This window comes from Bos indicus x Bos taurus, chromosome 21 (genome assembly GCF_003369695.1).
Source record: "Bos indicus x Bos taurus breed Angus x Brahman F1 hybrid chromosome 21, Bos_hybrid_MaternalHap_v2.0, whole genome shotgun sequence".
Classification (NCBI taxonomy): domain Eukaryota; kingdom Metazoa; phylum Chordata; class Mammalia; order Artiodactyla; family Bovidae; genus Bos; species Bos indicus x Bos taurus.
The window spans coordinates 60404597-60421873 of record NC_040096.1 but is presented as its reverse complement, the minus strand read 5'-3'; positions in this window follow the sequence as shown (position 1 = coordinate 60421873).

Genomic DNA, 17277 nt, shown 5'->3' with positions numbered 1-17277 from the left:
AGTATTTTACCCACTTATCTACTAGGTTGCCTCTTTTTCATATTGATTTGTAGACATTCTTTATATATGTTGTATAAGAGTCTTTTGTCAGATACATGTACTGAAAATATCTTCTCTCACTTGGCGAGTTGACTTTTTACTCTTATAGTATAGCATGTGAATCAGTTCAGTTCAGTTCAGTTGCTCAGTCGTGTCCGACTCTTTGAGACCCCATGAACTGCAGCACACCAGGCCTCCCTGTCCATCACCATCTCCCGGAGTTCACTCAAACTCACGTCCATCAAGTCAGTGATGCCATCCAGCCATCTCATCCTCTGTCATCCCCTTTTCCTCCTGGCCCCAACCCCTCCCAGCATCAGAGTCTTTTTCCAATGAGTCAACTCTTTGCATGAGGTGGCCAAAGTACTGGAGTTTCAGCTTCAGCATCAGTCCTTCCAATGTACACCCAGGACTGATCTCCTTTAGAATGGACTGGTTGGATCTCCTTTCAGTCCAAGGGACTCTCAAGAGTCTTCTCCAACATCACAGTTCAAAAGCATCAATTCTTCAGCACTCAGCTTTCTTCACAGTCCAACACTCACATCCATACATGACCACTGGAAAAACCATAGCCTTGACTAGATGAACCTTTATTGGCAAAGTAACGTCTCCTCTTTTGAATATGCTATCTAGGTTGGTCATAACTTTCCTTCCAAGGAGTAAGCATCTTTTAATTTCATGGCTGCAATCACCATCTGCAGTGATTTTGGAACCCAAAAAAATAAAGTCTGACACTGTTTCCACTGTTTCCCCATCTATTTCCCATGACATGATGGGACCAGATGCCATGATCCTCGTTTTCTGAATGTTGAGCTTTAAGCCAACTTTTTCACTCTCCACTTTCACTTTCATCAAGAGGCTTTTGAGTTCCTCTTCACTTTCTGCCATAAGGGTGGTGTCATCTGCATATCTGATGTTATTGATATTTCTCCTGGCAATCTTGATTCCAGCTTGTGTTTCTTCCAGCCCAGCGTTTCTCATGATGTACTCTCCATAGACGTTAAATAAGCAGGGTGACAATATACAGCCTTGACGTACTCCTTTTCCTATTTGGAACCAGTCTGTTGTTTCATGTCCAGTTCTAACTGTTGCTTCCTGACCTGCATATAGGTTTCTCAAGAGGCAGGTCAGGTGGTCTGGGATTCCCATCTCTTGAAGAATTTTCCACAGTTTATTGTGATTCACACAGTCAAAGGCTTTGGCATAGTCAATAAAGCAGAAATAGATATTTTTCTGGAACTCTCTTGCTTTTTCCATGATCCAGCAGATGTGGGCAATTTGATCTCTGGTTTCTCTGCCTTTTCTAAAACCAGCTTGAACATCAGGAAGTTCACAGTTCACGTATTGCTGAAGCCTGGCTTGGTGAATTTTGAGCATTACTTTACTAGCATGTGAGATGAGTGCAATTGTGGGGTAGTTTGAGCATTCTTTGGCATTGCCTTTCTTTGGGATTGGAATGAAAACGGACCTTTTCCAGTCCTGTGGCCACTGCTGAGTTTTCCAAATTTGCTGGCATATTGAGTGCAGTACTTTCACAGCATCATCTTTCAGGATTTGAAGTGGTTCAATTGGAATTCCATCACCTCCACCATGTGAGTAGAGTTCCCTAATTTTAATATAGTGCTAATTTATTACTTTTACTTTATTATTAGGTATTTTATGTTCTACTCAAGAAGCCTGTCTATTTTAGAGTCATAAAGATATTCTGTTTTGTCTTCCTTTTAAAGTTTTATTATTTTGCCTATCTCATTTAAATCTGCAATCCATTTCAAAATATTTTTGCACATTGTATAAGGACTAAGATTCATTTTGGTTCACATGTAAATCCACTTTCTCTCATACCACTGCTTGTCAGTTACCAAAAAAAAAAAAAATAAAGTCTTCTAGGATTTTGTCTGAGCTTGCATCTGAATCAACAGATCAATCTAGGGGGATCTGCCATCTTAACAACATTGAATCTTCCGACCCACAAACACTCTATTTCTCTCCATTTGTTTGGCCTTTTAAAGTTTCTCCTAGCTATGTTTTGTAGTATGTGGTTCTTGCACATCTTCAGTCAGCTTTCTCCCTAGGCATCTCACATTTGTATGCTATTCTGAATAATATTTTAAAAATTGCTGATTTTGTTGGTAATATTGAGAAATGCAACTGATTTCTTATATTGATCTCCTAAAATTATTACTTTTAGTGGCTTTTTAAAAAATAGTTTTCATCAGATTTTCTACATAAGCAATCATGTCAACTGTTAATAAAGACAGTTTTTCTGCTTCCTTTCCAATCTGATGTCTTTTATATCTTTTTTTTTATTTCCATTACTAGAAACATCAGCACAATTTGAATAGAGTTTGTAGGGAGAGACATTTTTGCCTTCTTCCTGATCTTAGAAAGCATTAACTTTATTTTATCATTAAGTATGTAAGCTGTAGGTTTTCATAGATTACTCTTTATCAGCTTTGGGCAAATTTCTTTTTATTTCTAGTTTTCTGAGACTTTTTGTCAGGGATGGATGTTAAATTCTGTCAAGTGCTTTTTCTGCATCTACTGAGATGATAAGATTTTTTTTTTTTTTTTTTTAGTTTGTGAATATAGTAAACTACATTAAGCCATTTTTGAGTGTTTAACTAACCTGGCATTCTTGGGATTTGGTGGTGGGTGGGTAGTTTTTATGCTTTCTTTTAGACACACTTGACTTATTAAGTATTCTAACTTTGCTTAATTTTTCCTAATCTCTGTTAGAGATTACCTTTGTCTTCTCTCCACTAGTTCCCTACAACCAGGACAAGAATGTCAGCACTGATGTTCTTAATGAGGTTTCTATTATTAAGAAGAAATTATGTTGTTATTGTTTGAACATTTAATTCTGGATTTTTAAGAGCATGCTTCTTAAAAAAAAAAATCGTTCCTTAATCATAGAACAACAGCCTTAACATAGTCAGGCTGTTAAGTCAGGCACTTAACATAGCGCCCATTCCTTACCTCCTGTTCCGTGTCTTTGCCTGCATGACACAGTTTGACCGCTGAAGTAGATATCACTATGCTGGAAGCAGAGAGCATAGGGTAGGGGACAGGGGAGGAGAGGGGAGAGGAGGTTCAAAGCCAGGTTATGGTGGGCCTTGGCTGCTAAACTAAAGAAGTTTTTTTCAAGAAGGAAACAGAAGTATTAAGTCGTTCAGTAGAGTCTCTTTGCAACCCCATGGACAGTAGCCCATCAAGCTCCTCTGTCCATGGGATTCCCCAGGCAATAATACTGGAGTAGGTTGCCATTCCCTTCTCCAGGGGATCTTCCCAACCCAGGGATCGAACTTGGGTCTCCTGCACTGCAGGCAGATTCTTTATCGTCTGAGCCATCAGGGAAGCCCTAAGAAGGGAATAGGAAGATATAAATAAGGTATAAAGGAAAGGCAATGTTGATATCAAAGTTACCATAAAATTATAGTAAATAAAACTGTGGTATTGATATAGCAGTAGATAAAAAGAAAAAAATGGTATATGATATTAATCACTAGCCCAAAATGATGTCCACACTTATGATAAGCTGGCTTATGACAGAAGTATATCATAGCCCCCTGGGTAGAGAATGCTCTATTTGCTTACTGGAATTAAGAAATTTCATATTAAAAAATAGAATTTTTACTATACATAACCTTTAAAATGGATTCCAAGTATATTGAAACCTAAATGTTTAAAAAAAAAAAAAAAAAAAACTTTAGGGCATCCCTGGTATCTCAGTGGTAAAGAATCCATCTGCCAATGCTGAGGGCACAGGTTCAATCTTTGGTCCAGGAAGCTCCCACAGGCCGTGGATCAACTAAGCCCATGCACCACCACTTCCAAGCCTGTGCTCTGCAGCCAATGTGATGCAACTACTGAATCCCGGGGGCCCTAGAGCCCGTGCTCTGCAACAAGAGAAGCCGCCACAGTGAGAAACCCGAGCACTGCAACTAGAGAGTAGCCCCCTCCCGCCACAACTGCAGAAGGGCCACGTGCAGTGACAAACACCCCATGCAGCCATAAAAATCATCAACAGATAAATAAATCTTTAAAACTATTTTAATATTTCTGAATCAAATGTAACTAATGAGGACCAGTAGGATAGTAGGATTTAGCTTTCCTGGTGGGCAGGATTTCACTGTGGCCTAATTGACATTTCCCTGATAAGTAAGGAGGTTTAGTGTATTTTATATGTTTACTGGCCATTTGGATATCCTATTTTGTGAAGTGTCTGTTCAAGTCTTTTGTCCATTCTTCTATTACTTTGTTAGACATCTTCATGTATTCTAGATATGAGCAGTTTATCAGTTTCTATACATGGCAAATAAAACACTCTGTAGGTTTTTACTCTCTTTGATGAAGAGAAATTCCTAACTTCATGAAATTCAATTTACTAATGTTATTAAAGGAGAATTCAGGGTTGAGTTTAATGACTCCCTGTGTTGCCACACTCTGGGTGGCCCAACAGTTGCTGGGAGAGTGTATGTACTGCAGCCACTTCCCTATAGAATTTCTCTGGTCTGCATTTGCTTGTTCTGTTATTTCTCAAGTATCTTCTGTGTGCCAGACTCTACTAGGTGCTCAGGATATGAGGAGATAAGACCAAGTCTCAACCCTTAAGATGCTTACATTCTGGTGAGGAACTAGAAGAAGAGTAAGTTGGAAATCTTCAATATGAGTAAGATTATAAATCTGTAAAGCTGCTGAGTGGGCTGCGTGGGAGCAGACATGATGAATGTATAAAATCAGAAAAATGCTATGACCTTCTGTATCAGTCCTCAGAAACTTAGGAAGAGATCAAACCAACATGAGAGGGTTGTAAATTAGAAGAAGGGGAAAAAAATGGCAGCTGTTTGACTGGATGTTCCAGAAATATATTCCAATTTCTCAAGGTTATTGCCACAACTGGTTTGCTTAGTTTTAACAAAATGTAGCAATGCTCAGATGAATCCAGTGGTCAGATTTTTGGCAGAAATACAAGCCAGGAAATGAACAAGATCATAGTGAGGACACTAAGCTGTAAGAAAAATGTCTGATATGCAACCTAGATCATCCTTAGCCCCTCATCCAGATGATGGTCAGGTAAACTTAGACAATAGAAGAATGAAGATATACAGAGGCCATCATTAAGGGGTGGTGAACAGAAACAGAAGAGACACTAAACAAATACTTTGGGAAGTTCAGTTCAGTTCAGTCCCTCAGTCGTGTCCGACTCTTTTCGACCCCATGAATTGCAGCACGCCAGGCCTCCCTGTCCATCACCAACTCCCGGAGTTCACCCAAACTCATGTCCATCAAGTCGGTGATGCCATCCAGCCATCTCATCCTCTGTCATCCCCTTCTCCTCCTGTCTCCAATCCCTCCCACCAAAACAAATACTTTGGGAAGTAAATAGAACTAAAAAGGTACAGGAGTCAGCAGGGGGTGGGAGGGTGGGAATACAGTCAAACTCTTTGGGGGATGGTCAGCCTGAGTATTAAAAGTTCTTAGGGGGCTTTCCTGTTGGTCCAGTGGTTAAGAATCCACCTTCCCGCACAGAGGGCATAGGTTTGATCTTGATCAGGGAAGTAAGACTCCACATGCCAAGGAGCAACTAAGCCCATGTGTCACAGCTACTGAGCCCAGAAACTCTGGAGCTCGCATGCCACAACAAAGATTCTGCATGCGGCAGCCAAGGCTCAGTACAACCAAATAAATAAATAAATATATATTTTTTTAAACTTATGAATATTTCCAAACCATAATGATTAGTCACTTTACCTGTTAAGTCAATAAGATAAAGTTTATTTATATTCAGTCTACTCTCTTTATGAACTCAAGGACAGATGTTATACTCTGTAGGAGAGAGATTTTTTTCACAAAGATGATACTTTTTAAGTTGTCCTAAAAGAGAGGGATAACTTCATTTATCAAGAAAACAAATCGTATGATGGGTAGTTTTTAACTTTTAGAATCTAGGACCTTCTTTCTAGAAAAAAGTTGTATATTTCCATACAGATAAAATTGTACATACAGTTCCAGGATCCTGATGTTTAGCTTTGAACTTCAGATTGTAATCTCTGACTCATTTCCCAGCAATACAAATAAAGTGTTGCTATTTTTGTTTCACTCTGCCCAAGTTAATGAACCTTCCAGGAAGCCCTTTCTGCAGTTATACTCTTTAATAATAATGTGTTTAAAACCCATGTTTATAAATAGTGTAATCTTGGCTAATCTTCCCCAGCTCTATTTCATTGCTGAGAAGTTTACATAGGACTGGTATTTATTCATTTATTCATTGCACCACCAAAGGCCCCACCCACTGGAGACATTTGGCCTAATCTTGATCTCGAAGAGACAGCAGTGAACGGCCCTGAAGAGAGATCTCAGTTCCCTGTCCAGGAATTGAATCTGGGAAACCCGGATGAAAATCAGAAATCTTAGCCACTAGACCACTAGGGGCCAAATGCGAGAAGCAAAGTGGCCCTGGCTCTTCACCCTCCACCCACCCCCACCCCCGCCACACCCCGCCCCCAGTTTGAACGCAAGAATGTTTCCAGGAGGCAATAACTGTAAAAACAGGTAAAAAGGGTATTAATAGAGATACAGCATAGCATGTGGGAGAGCACAGAGAGAAACAGTTCGTTTATTTAAGACAGAAACAAAGCAGAAATACACACCCAGAGAGAAAGGGTATGGGTGTCTTCTCTCACGAGGAGGGGCGCGGTAAGTCAGAAGCAGAGCAGAAATACACACCCAGAGAGAAGAGCAGGCATTCTGAATGAGGAGCACAATAAAGAGGTGATTTAAATCCCGTGTGTTGTTTCAGAAGTCCTTCGAGAAACCAAGCACCGCAGCACTTTTACTCGGAGACTTGGAGAACTCAGGTTTATTATGCCAGCGGGCCCAAAGGAGTTAACCCTTTCAGCTCTGAACCCCGAACAAAGGGGTTACAAAGTTTTTATAGGCAGTGCATGACATTAGGCTGTAATTGGCGGTGCTGAAAGTTAATAGGCTTTTTTTTTTTAATAGGCTATTTTTAAGGAGGGATTTCTGCCACCCGGGAACAGCGGTTAGGGAACAGCGGTTAGGGAACAGTGGTTAGGACAAAGCATGGGGGACGCCTGACCTTTGCACAAACAAACATGGTTAGGCAGAATTACAGGGGCTGGGTAATTGCAAAAGTAGGACAAGGGTGAGTGAGGTAAGTTTCAGCTCCTAGCATTGTTGTAAGTTTCCATTCCTGCACCTCCCACCCCGCTACACACAAAATGAAACTATGAAACATACATGACTTTGCAAGGAGCAAGCTGAGTTACAGAAGCAGAAACAGCATGAAGTTATTTCTAGCTGGATGTGAGTTCTAAATTTCCCTCTTCAATGTGAAACAGTCCTTCTGGGTCTTTGCATTTGTCCAGTCCAGTTATCTTGTTTCTGTTTCTCACAGCTTTCTGGTCCTAGGACCCTCCTCATGCATGCACATACAGCTTTTTGCTAAAATGGATCCCATCACAGAGGCCTGTGGGTGCATGTCCACACTTATTATGGGGTGGGGTCCCCTCCCTTTTTGACCCCCAAGGATCCTTCCTGTGCATGTGCAGATAGGGAAGTCTTCCTTGACCTCAGAGTGGGTACCTTATCCCTTTACTTCAGCAAAGCTCACTTCTGCCACTAGCTTTGTCCTTGGGATGTGAGAACAAATCCTTAATTTCACTGCACTGGACAAACATCAGCTGTGCAGCTCAGGGGTCCATCAACCGCCTGCCTCAGTCTCAACTTCCCTCCTTGCATGTCTGTTTCCAGATCCTAGCATGCCTCCTGCTCAGGGGCACCTGAGTGTTGAACCCCTCTATCCCGCTTCCATCCTCCAATATTGCATGTGAACTAGTCAGGGTTCTCCAAGGAAACAGAACCAATATGTGGTATCTATCTGCTTATCCATCTACTGATTCATCAAAGCTTGTTGCTTATGGATAAGGATTTGCTTAAAATATATCCTTGATAATTTTTTACAATGTATTTAGCTATCTTTCTCCTTATTTTTTCTGTTCTGATGATATTAATCTTCTCTAGTTCTGGAAATTTCTCAATTATTTATTCAAATATCGCCTCCCTTTTATTCACTTTGCTCTGCTTCTGAAATTCTTATTATTTAACAGATCTTGGAATTCATATCTTTATCCTCCAGATCTCTTAACTTCATACTCTCCAACTTGCAGTCTCTGATGTTTTTAGGAAGCCAGTCGTCCAGGCTTCAATCTTATTCATTTTGTACCTCAGTATATCTAGTGAGTCTTTAATTTCGACAATTGCACATTTTGTTTCCAAGATAATATTAATATCATCTAGATACCCACTCCAGTGTTCTTGCCTGGAGAATCCCAGGGACGGGGGAGCCTGGTGGGCTAACGTCTACGGGTCACACAGTTGGACACGACTGAGGTGACTTAGCAGCAGCAGCAGCAGTACTTACTGTACATTAGGATCCATTCTAAACACTTTACAAACATTACTATTTACTCTTCATAAAAACCCTGTGAAGTAGATATAATATTATTTTTCTCATTTTCCAAACACCAAACTCAAAATACAGAGACGATAAGTGACTTGCCAAATGTTACAGACCGAGTAAGTGATGCAATGTAGATTTAGACAACCTAATCCAGAGCCTGTGCTTGTAGCCTGACAGTACTGCCTTTCCAGAAAATGACTTTTAAGAAAATAACCACATACACTTGTGTCATCGCCATGAAACACAACCTCACTTTCTGTGGGCCTATGGATTTACGCTTATTTTAAACGCCTCTTCTGGCTGTTTCGATAGTTCTGTTCCCTCACGTGTAAGTTCTTCTGTTTGTTGCCTCTTTTTCATGGTGTGTGTGTGCTTGCACTCTCCTGTGATTCCTTTCCGTGAGTTTATTTCAGAAGTTGTGCTCCCCTACAAGAATTTCAGCTGGCCTGGCTTTGGAAATCTCTCTGAGCAATAAGCAGAACTTCTGTCAATCTCGTTTCACTTCTTGTCCAGGGATAAGGACTTTGGCTGAGTTTCCAGTGGGAGAGGGTGGGGGTCTTCTGTTTATTTATTGACTTTCTGCTTCCCTCCGGGGCACTGCCCCAACACCTATCCCAAGTCCTCCACCGTTCCTCCAGAGAACAGATACAATTTTTTCCCTTAACCAGGGTGGTGCGTATGGAAGTAGCAGCAAGATCTTCACAACAGCTGGAACACATGCCCTCCTGTAAAATTCTAGTCAGTCCTTTATGGCCACTCCCACTCCCTCCTCGCCCTGAAGTCAAGTGAAAGTCGCTCAGTCATGTCTGACTCTTTGCGACCCAGTGGACTATACAATCTATGGAATATATGGAATTCTCCAGACCAGAACACTGGAGTGGGTAGCCTTCCCCTTCTCCAGGCGATCTTCCCAACCCAGGGATCACACCCAGGTCTCCCACACTGCAGGCGGATTCTTTACCAGCTGAGCCCCCAGGGAAGCCCAAAGGCGTGAGTCTTTCTGCCTGGAGTCCCCATCTGTGACTCCCACCTCACTGGGATGTCACTTCCGTGTAAGAATGCTTGCACTGCCTTCTCCTTTGATTGAATTTCCTTTTTTCCCTCACTGTTACTCTTCATAAATCCTGAGTCAGTTTCAAAATATCTCTTTAAAAATCTGGAGTTGGAGGAGAGATACAGAGACAGGGAGAGGGGAAGAAAGAGAGTACGGTGCTTATGTTTTAAACCATTTATTGTGCTTTGCTAAACAGTTTTTTCAATGCATCATTCTTTTCCATTTTTGTGAGTATTGTTTCTTTCTAGGTCACAGGATGCAATAGTTTTTAAGTTATGTACTCACTTGCCTATGCCCTACCAAAAAAAATTGTGGAAATACAAATAAAATTCCTGAAATGAAAAGCTCAGTAGATAACCTAAATTGAATAATGGATACCAGTAAAGAGTAAATTACTGAACTGCAAAATCAGTCTTAGGAAGTCTCCCAGGATGTATTAGCAAAAAAAGGAGAGAATAAAAATGAGCTAAGAGATGGAGGATGAATGCAGAAATATAAACACCTATTTAATAATGCTTCCAAAAGAAGAAAATAAAAAAGAATGAGACAAACAATAGCTGAGGAAGTAAAGCTGAGAATGTTATATATCTAAATAAAAAATAATATAGATCCCATAGGCCAGTGCTAAGACATGTGGTCACCCAAACCAAGAACCACCTTACAGAAATCAGGATTTACCCATGAGCTGAGTCATCCTTACTCCCAGTTACATGAAGAGTTTAGAGGCTGAACTCCCCCCAAAATGAATATTCTGCAGCATGAAGAAGAAGGCAAATGCAGGCTGGGAAGACAACCTACAATGTTACAGTAACGGCTTCACCACAAATGGAGATCTTTTCAGTAGATGCAGAAAAGGCATCCAATAAAACTCGATACATGTGGTTTAAAAAAAAAAAAGCTGAAGAACTAGGAATGGTAGGACATTCTTTAAATAATAAATCATATCTACCAAAAATTTCAGCTAACATCACGCTTACACTGGTTAAACTTTAGAATTCTTATGAAAGACAGCAACAAGACAGGAATGCCTACCATCACCCAGTCCTGTTATTAACATATTTTAACAAAAACCAAAAATCAGTGAGACAGAAAAACAAGAGGGATGGATTGACAGACATTAGGAAGTATAAGGATGGAGAGGAAGAGGGGGGAAAAACTATTCTCTGCAGATAAACCAACCATCAAAACTAATATGAGAGTTTAGAAAGGATGCTAGGGACAAAGTCAACACCAGAATTTTACACTAGGAGGCAGCATAAATAATACCATTCAGCAACAAGAACTTACTGTGTATATATATATATAGATATATATATATATATACACACATACACACATGTAATCACACTATATATACAGATATATACATACTGTATATATACACACACATATATACAATATATACATATATATATACACACACACATATAATCACACTACATATACAGATATATACATATGTATATATATACACATACAATATATACATATATATACACACACATACACACGTATAATCACACTACATATACAGATATATACATATGTATATATACACACACACACATATACAATATATACATATATATATACACACACAGTATGCATATATTGAACTATATTCAACATCTTATAATGAACTATAGTGGAATATAATTTTTTAAAGAATATATATATTTAGTTATTAATATAGATAGCCAAATCACTTTGCTATATACCTGAAACTAATACAATATTATAAATCAACTATATTCCAATTTTTTAAAAGGCTTAAAATCTCTTTAAAAAATGCCATTCACGCATGCCTTCATGCAATTTTTTGTATGCGTGTTACACATCAATAAACAATTTAGTTGCATCCTTTCCAATTTTTAAGGCATAGTTATCTTTTCAGTGATACAAACACAGAGAAAATATATTTTCTATTCAGCCTACAGTGATAGAGATAGATGCAAAAATTCTAAGTAAAATTATGCAAATTAAAAAAATTATACCATTCACAAAAGCAACAAAACTACAAAGTATCTAGCAGTAAGCAAAACAAAATATGTAACACTTTTATGGGCGATACTACAAAACATTATTAAAGAATATGAGGTTTTCCTTAACTGTATAAATTCAATGAACTCCCAGTAAAAATCCCAAAAGTATTAAGGAAAAATACAGAGTATGTGAAAGTACAATTTCAAAAAAAGAATAGAGGCATGACCTATCCCACCAAGTATTTCAAATTCGCAATAATTTTTAAGTTTGGTTTTACCATAGGAACAGTCAAATGGAACAGAACAAAGGCCAGAAACAGACCAACTTGTACACGGGAACTTCATAATTAATAGTGGCGCTGTGAAATCCTGCGTGGAAGGATAAATTATTCAGTAGACTTTGGGAGCAGAGAAGGCAATGGCACCCCACTCCAGTACTCTTGCCTGGAAAATCCCATGGACGGAGGAGCCTGGAGGGCTGCAGTCCATGGGGTCGCTGAGAGTCGGACATGACTGAGCGACTTCACTTTCACTTTTCACTATCATGCATTGGAGAAGGAAATGGCAACCCACTCCAGTGTTCTTGCCTGGAGAATCCCAGGGACGGGGAAGCCTAGTGGGCTGCCGTCTATGGGGTCGCACAGAGTTGGACACTACTGAAGCGACTTAGCAGCAGCAGCAGCAGACTTTGGGAGAGCAACTAAAAATTTGGAAAAATTAAGAGGCAACTAGATTCTGACCAGTGCACAAAATACAATACATGTTAGTATTATTATATATCATAGTATATATACCTCTGGAGAAGGCAATGGCACCCCACTCCAGTATTCCTGCCTGGAAAATCCCATGGACAGAGGAGCCTGGTAGGCTGCAGTCCATGGAGTCTCTGAGGGTCGGACCCGAATGAGCAACTTCACTTTCACTTTTCACTTTCATAGATTGGAGAAGGAAATGGCAACCCATACCTCACATAAAAACAAGTCCCCCATGCTGTTAATTGATAAGAATTCCACTTAAAATGCCCTAAAACTGAAAAGCAAGGTCAAGAGACATTGTGTAAATAGTACAGAGGACATTTTCAGTACGAAAACTACAAGCACTGCATATATTATTAATATTAATAATATAAGCATTGAATATATTATTAATTGTTAATATATGTATCTCAGTTTATACATGTTAGAAGCATGAAGGCGAAGCGCCACTTTTCTAGGATGAATAAAGAGATATGTGAAATATTTTTCTGAGGTCAGATTAATGCAAAGTACATTAAAGAAGAACTGAGGGTGGAGCAAGAACCACGCTGTATATTAAGTTAATCATAATAATTCATTCCAATATAAATAGAAGGAGGAGGAGGAGGAGGGAGAGGAGGAGAAGAAGAGAAAGAAGAATTTCTAGCTCACAGTGTTCCATTACAGTTCTACTACCTGCTGGACTCCACCAGCTTGTCAGGGTCAACCGTATGGTGTGCTGGGCTTACGGGTGTTTGCTTTTGTGTTGTGTGTGTTGGGTTAGCCTAGGACCTTGCTACTCAGAGGTAGTTGATGGCCGTCAGCTTTACCTTGGAGTCTGTTAGAAATGCAGAATCTCAACCCAGCTCCACCCAGTTAGAAACAGTGTTTTACCAAGGTCACCATATATACCTTCAAGTTTGAGAAGCACTTAAAACTTAATGAAAACTGTTAAGTTTAGAGAGAGACAGAAGCCATGCAGGGATAAAGCTATGTTTGGTCCCTGAGTTTTAGTGTATCCTTGTCCCAGATTCTCCTTTATCTAGAGATAAAATTTCATCCCTATGATTAAAGCTATAACATCCCTTTTACCCTGCACTCACTTAGTCATCAGCTTTCATTATCTAAAATATGGCCCAGATGTAGAAATTAACAACAACAACAACAAAAACACTCCAGGCAATTAACATGGACGCTGCTTATATATTTCATACCTTGGTGAGATCTCAGACTCTTAGTCGGTAGTGCTAGCGGTAATGAACCTGGCTGCCAATGAAGCAGACACAGGAGGTGCAGGTTCGATCCCCGGTTCGGGAAGATCCCCTGGAGGCGGGCACAGCAACCCACTTGAGTACTCTTGCCTGGACAATCTCCGAGGACAGAGGAGCCTGGTGGGCTACAGTCCATAGGGTCGCAAAGAGTCAGACACGACGGAAGCAACTTAGCACGCACAGACCCTTACAATCCCAATAATCTTGGTATTATGGTTCCCTACACACACACAAAAATTGGAAGCAGCAAATTTAAAGTAGAGCCTAGGGAAAGAAGTGAAGTGCCTGCAGGCTTGAGGTGAGTTTCACAATGAGCGCTGATGGGAGAAAGAATGGCTTTAACATTTTCACAGTTATTTTGTTTTATAAATCTTAGTCATACCTCAAAAACCGGTCTTAAAGAAGTGGTTCTCAATCGTGGTTGCCTATTAGACGCACCTGGTGAATCCTTTAATAAGCAAAGCCCAAAGCTTCAGTCTCAGAGATTCTGGTCTCAACGGTCTGGGGTGGGGTCCAGCCACAAGTAGTTTGTAAAAGCTTCCCAGATGATTCTAATAAACAGCCAGGGTTGTGAACCATTAGCTTAGTGGTTTGGTTCAGTTTGTTTCCCAGCTGGTTCCGTGGTAAAGAATCTGCCTGCCAGTGCAGGAGCTGCAGGAGACACGGGTGTGATCCCTGGCCTGGGAAGATCCCCTGGAGGAAGGATGACAACCTGCTCCAGTGTTCTTGCCTGAAACATCCGCAGACAGATGAGCCTGGCAGGCTACAGTCCATGGGAAAGGAAAGAATTGGACATGACTGAGTGGCCGAGCCCACACTCATCAGGGGCCACTCATTGTAGAACCCAGAGGCCCGGACCCTAGATAGCCCCAAGTAGGTTCTTTATAGCTTGTTACATTCTTTGATGATGGTTAGAAGGTCATTGTGGAGAAGGCACACTGACACCCCACTCCAGTACTCTTGCCTGGAAAATCACCATGGACGGTGGAGCCTGGTAGGCTGCAGTCCATGGGGTCGCTAAGGGTCAGACACGGCTGAGCGACTTCACTTTCACTTTTCACTTTCATGCATTGGAGAAGGAAATGACAACCCAGTCCAGTATTCTTGCCTGGAGAATCCCAGGGACGGGGAAGCCTGGTGGGCTGCCATCTATGGGGTTGCACAGAGTCGGACACAACTGACACAACTTAGCAGCAGCAGCAGCACAATGTCACTGAGGGCTTCCCCAGTGACTCAGTGGTAAAGAATCTGCCTGCCAATGCAGGAGACACAAGAGATGCAGGTTCAATCCCTGGGTCGGGAAGATCCCCTGGAGGAGGAAATGGCAACCCATTCCAGTATTCTTGCCTGGAGAATCCCATCGACAGAGGAGCCTGGTGGCCTACAGCCCATGGGGTTTTAAAGAGCCGGACACGACTGATTAAGCAATGTCATTGATGAGCAGTGTCATTGATGACCAAGATTTTAAGAAGAAAATACCTTATATATTAGAAGTGATTTTGACAGAAAGTAAGAGAGCCTAGAACTAAATGATAAAGAAACCCATATCTAATTCTTGTGTCGTAAAGAGACCTAGAGGGAACTGGTGGAGGGAGGCAGACACCACCATCTCTCCTTTCTGATCCTCCCCTTGTAGACCAATACTTAATGTGCCCCAAAATTCCCTGGGGATCTTGTTACAACGCAGATTCTGACTCAGTAGGTCTGGAGAGGACTTGAGATGTAGCTGGTCAGAGACCATACTCTGAGCTGCACAGCTCTAGATCATGCTGATGGCCATTACTCACCCCCCCAAACCCTCTGAGGAACCCAAACAAGAAGAATGACTTCCTCGGTCCTGAAGAAAGAATTCTCCTGGCATCGTTGGTGTCCAGAACCACTCTGCTCAAAACTGTTCTTAACTATTTTCTCCTCCACTAGGCAATTTTATCAGAGAAGCAGGGACTGGTGTGTTAGAAACGGGCTTGGAGAACATCCATCTAGCTTGACTCATTCATTAGGAAAGTATGGTGATTGGGCCAAGATGGCAAAGGATTTGCCAAGTTCACAGGTGATAGAGGCAAAGTCAAAGCTGGCTCCAAGTTAGGACATGAAAGCGTCAGTTAAAGATACTATTAAAAAAGTGAGTCAACATAATTGCCTTGTGTTACTTTTTAAATGAAATATCATGTTCATTATCCTCAGGGAGCTAGTTGTCTATTTAATAAAGGCCAGAGCTGGAAAGGAACACACAGCTCTAAAGCTAGGCTGGCTGGCCTTGAGCCTTAAGATGGGGTAGATATGATGCTAAAGGGGCTGCCCTATGGAATTTCCATAAGGAAGATTCATGCTTCCAACAGAAGCTGCTCGACGAATTCCCCAGTCATGTTTATTTTGCTCATCGATTCTTGGACCTGCTACTCAAATGATTTTCTAAATCCTACACAAGAATGACACATACTCCTATTCAATGTTAAAAAGCCCTCGTGTGAGACTGAAGATGTACAATATTCTTTCAATATGGGGAGTGTGAGGGGCAATCATATTCCCAGAACATTCAGAAGTGTATCCAGCCAAATGGGCCTCATTCTTGGTTCATTTTCTGTGGCCTCTTAGGAAAGCAGAACGCGTGCTACTGAAATCAGCAGACTCCACAGCATTCTGGGTCCATGTGGCTGGATCAGTGGCCACACTGGCTCCTGAGTGCTCCCTTCCCTTGCCAAAAGAGGCCCTCCCAGCAACACTGTTTAAGCTGGACTTGTTCTCGTTTATACCTCAAAGCTCTGGACTGGGCTGACACTTTGTCAGCAGAGTGTGTGACCATGTTATCTTGCTCCCAGTGGCTCTCTGGGTCTGAAATTAAGAACCAGCCAAGGGGAAATCAACCTGAAAGCCACAAATCTGAATATTAAATAGCAGCACCACTAGGGGCTGCAGTGGGAAAGAAGTTTCCTGGACTCAAGTCACCTCTCTCCACTTCCAACTTTACTTGGTGTCTGTCTTCTATTTTGTGTTCATGATAAACCCTGATGTATCTCTGTTTCCTGAGGCCACCTCAGCACCTTCTGGGGAATTAAGCTGTCTGGATATGCAGAGATGCAGATTCATACCTTTGCCGTCAGGGGGCTCAGGTGTCAAGGTCATTTTCACTTCTGAGACATTTTCAAAAGATCACAGACTATTTTCTCAGCACCTAGTCAGAGACAGTAAAGAGCTGGAAGGTGAGGCAAGAAACCATGGGTGATGTTTGAGCAACGAGGTTGGAGCCCGTTTTACATGTTTTTCACTGTATTTTATTTTCCTAATTGCTTTAATGGGCATGTGGTACTCCAAAATGAAGTGAAATTGTTTTCCTCAGTTGATGCAATTTACTGGGAGACAGTTTGATCTTATAACGCAGGGACTCTTCAAGTCCATTGATCTTGGGGTGGAGGGAGCGGTTTCTTTTTAAGCATTCATTTCGAACGACGTTTTCACTAATGAATACAAAGCCTATAAAGGGAAAAACCCATGTTTCTTCACAACCGGGTTTCACAATAGCTATTAGATGACCACAGCATCATCAAAGAGTGGAAAATGTGTGGGGGAGGGGCACGGGGGCTTCAAGAGTTGTAATTTACCAAGGAAATTGATACCCAAATCCACAGGCTAAAAGTGGTGCCGTGAACCTGGGAAAAGTCCAGGCCTCGTTCAGGCTTGCACCCATTTCTTCTGATCCCAGATGTGGACGGGGCCC